Below are 3,789 nucleotides of genomic sequence, written 5' to 3' on the forward strand. Positions count from 1 at the left end.
TCAAGTAAATCATTAATGTAGAGTACAAATAAAATTGGTCCAAGGACGCTTCCCTGGGGTATGCCGCTTAATACAGGATACATATTTGATGTTTCTCCATTTACAATGACCTTTTGGCATATATTGCTAAGAAAATTTGCTATCCAGTTAGTAGCCCTATCACTCACTCCATATCCTTTAAGTTTCTTTATTAGACGACGGTGTGGGACTTTATCAAACGCTTTCATGAAGTCCATGTAAATTACATCCAGTTGACCACCGTTGTCAATTATTTTTGTCCATTCTTCCAAAATCATTAGTAGCGGAATTTGCGTAGATCTCCCATTTATAAAACCAAATTGTTTATTACTTAAAAGATTATTTTTGTCCATGTGATTTACAATGCTATTTCTTACTAATTTCTCCAGTGTTTTCCCAATAATACTTGTAAGACTGACTGGCCTGTAGTTTTCTGCCTCAGATTTTGAGCCCTTTTTGAAAATTGCTGTTATATTCGCCTCTTTCCAAGCTTCTGGTAGTTTGCCTTCCTGGAATGATCTGTTAAAAATTTCTGCTAGAGGGTTACTTATTTGCTTGCGTAGTTCCTTGAGGGTTTTAGGATGCATCATATCCGGTCCTTGGGATTTATTTCCATTTAAATCACAAAACAATTTTTCAATTGCTTCTGGCGTGCAGTTAATTTCCTCAAATTGATAACTAATGCCTCTTTCTTGGAAGTCTGGTAAGCCTCCTGGTGGTTCTTGGGTAAAAACACAACTAAAAAATTAGCAAGTACTTCTGCTTTGTCCTTGTCTCTCACAGCAATTTTCTGGATATCTCCATCTAGGCCCTTGAGGTCGTAAATGCCTGTTTTAACTTTTCTTTTTGAGTTGACATATTTCCAAAATTTCTTAGGTTGTTCTATGATGTCTTCTGCTATTTTTCTTTCTAACTCTCGTTTGGGTTTTTTTATCTCCCACTTAAGCTGGTTCCTGATTCTTGCGATTCTTCTTTCTTCGGTTCTGGTTTCCATATACCGTTGCCATGCTCTATGTTTTTTCCTAATCTTCTTCAAAATTACCTCTTTTAATGGTGTCCTATCTTTTTGATCTCCTTTGTAGGGGCGAGGTTTTGAGTTTTTTGAGTCGTGGTTTGACGACCAGGTATTCAAATTAATTTTCGGCATGTTGATATCGCCAACTAATAACAGATGACTGTACTCTGGGTCAGATGATACAGATGTAATGAGCTTGTTTAGCTCCTCTACGTTTTCAGGACTCGAATTCGGACTTTTATACAGACATCCTATCTGTAAGCAGTTTTTATCAGCAAGATTGATTTTCACCCATACGCTTTCCTTGAATGTATTTCCTATGTTTACTTCTACTCCTTTCAGTGTTTCCTTTGTGTATATACCAACCCCTCTATGACAATGTAATGCATTTTCATTCATAAATAAGTCATACCCTGGGATATGAAATTCTGTTCTGTTAGGTAGATATTTACAGTTTTTTGGATACATCTCTGTAACTCCTATTATGTCGGACGATTTTTCTGTCCCAAGGTGGGCCCCTTACTCGAAATACATATTTCCCCGACTGAGATTTCTCTGTGTTCATGCGATTTGCATCGTCTCTTAGTTTTGCTTCATTTTCCCTTTCAGTTTTCGTGAGGTCGTTGCTGATCCTGATTTGTATTCCTTAGTTGTTTGCAGCTCCCTTATGTTTTTAAAGAAGAGTTTTTTATCCTCTGTTGATCCAAATTAAACCAATATTGGCCTTGGTTTTGCATCTTCATTTTCTTTGGCATCGCTTTCAGGCTTCTTAATTTTCCCTAGACGTGCCACTTTATTGATACTGTCAAGCAGTTCCTTGTTAAGTTTGCAAGCTGACAAGATATCACGTATCGTTTTCTCATCCTTTCTTTTTCTTTCGCTTCCCTCATTGCTTGTTTGTTCTTCAATTCCAAAACAGATGATGTTATTTTCCCTTTTCTTTCTATCTTCTAGTTCTGATAGAACTTCTTGGGTGTTGGTGGTGGTTTTGGGGGCTTCTGTCGATAGAGACTGTGTTTCTCTATTTACTCCAGTTGCCATTTCCTCCTTTATAATGTCCCTCACTTTGTTTTCATCACATTTGTTCTTGAGTTCAGATTCAATTTGCGTGATCCTTATTTCAAACTCGTTCATTATTTCTTTGCATTTCTGCTCAATCATTTTTTCATTGTTAATATTCTCTTCTATATGGACTCTGCATGGAGCGCAGAACCACATAGCATTCGACTTTGAGAGTACAGCGTACTCATTGTCTCCCTTGTCCAAGCATTTAGTGCAGAAATGGCCTTCGCAGCGCTGACATTCTAATAGTTTAGAGTCCTTATCTGTGTACAGTTTGTTGCAAACTGAACAAGTCTATGGCTCTTCTGTCCATGGAGCAGTGAAAGATCCTCCAGTTGATATAGATTTTTCCTTTGCTCCCCTTGTATTTGACGTTCGATTACTCTTCCGCAAGCCGTTGTCCGCGACGTCGGATTTGTTTACATCTGGTCCAGTAGGCATGATCGCGAATTTTGGATGATTCACGTTCTAGATCGCTACTTTGTGGGACTAGAAAATGGTTCTAGTAACCTATTCAACAACAAATATCATAAAACTTATACAATTATAATGGTTTAGAAGTAAAAAATGGCCTCGCTCACTCGGAGCGATAAACAATAGCGACCGTCGCGATTGACACCGGAAGTAAAAGTTGATGACCTGAGTTTGAAGCGTAACCACAAAATGTGACAGACGACGTTGATTGTTTCGGATTTTAACAAAGATGATGATGACTTCCAGCTGATGACTACAGTTTAAGCCTTTAAAGTTTCAATATAAACAAGGTAGGAGAGTAGGAAATAATCGAATGACATTCATTATGCGTCTGAAGCCATTGAATAGTGAATACGTTTGATAATTATTTTTAAAATACCACCTAGGCTACTTACAACATTAGGCCTAAGCTAATCCTACTGTATGTATACGATTTTAATTTTGCGGAATGGAGTACTAAGCATATGATAATGAATCTTAATGTCAATCTGAATCTGTTCATATATATGTGAAGTGTATTATTTCAACGGAGAACAAACTATACATTTAATTGACTGAGTCCTTAAGACATGGAGCTACATGTATAATGGAATACATGTACATGTATGCAATTTACAAACACGCATGCACCGGGTTCATGTAATAAAAGCTTTAAGTGCATCAATTGATACTGTTTTCGTATGTTGTTTTTGAATTATACTTGTTACAAAATCATTGGACTGTAACTGTCATCACGAAGCAGAATATACAATGCGATGCTCAGTTAATTTCACACTCATTTCAAAATGTAAAAAAAAAAAAAAATAAAAAAAAAATTAAACAATTATAGCATTTTGTTCAGCCAATACATGGTTATATCGAGCACAGAAAAAAATATGGACCTCGGACTACGTCTTCGGTCAATATTTTTTCTTTGGTCGATATAACCATGTATCGACCTCATCAAAATGCTATATTTGTATAATATTTTTACACAATTGAAATGTGTATGAAAATTCATTCTTTACTTTACCCCTTGATTTATAAGTCTTGTTGATATAAAGCTTATAAAATTTGTAGTGGTATACACAAATATACCACCATTAGTTGTATTGCTACCAGTAATAATTACCATTTTAATACGGAATTTTAAAAACTGCTTTGCATCGCAATTTGTAATAGGTATAATATCAATTGAAATCGAAACGTCATGTGTGTACATTACGAATTTGTTATTACTA

The 3,789-nt window shown here is 35.9% G+C and overlaps 1 pseudogene; it reads right to left on the reverse strand.

The window, feature by feature from the left end:
• Nucleotides 1-634: 634 nt before the first annotated feature.
• On the reverse strand, nucleotides 635-2,536 carry LOC138316718 (uncharacterized protein MCAP_0864-like; annotated as a pseudogene).
• Nucleotides 2,537-3,789: the final 1,253 nt, after the last annotated feature.

This window comes from Argopecten irradians, chromosome 2 (assembly GCF_041381155.1).
Source record: "Argopecten irradians isolate NY chromosome 2, Ai_NY, whole genome shotgun sequence".
Taxonomy (NCBI): domain Eukaryota; kingdom Metazoa; phylum Mollusca; class Bivalvia; order Pectinida; family Pectinidae; genus Argopecten; species Argopecten irradians.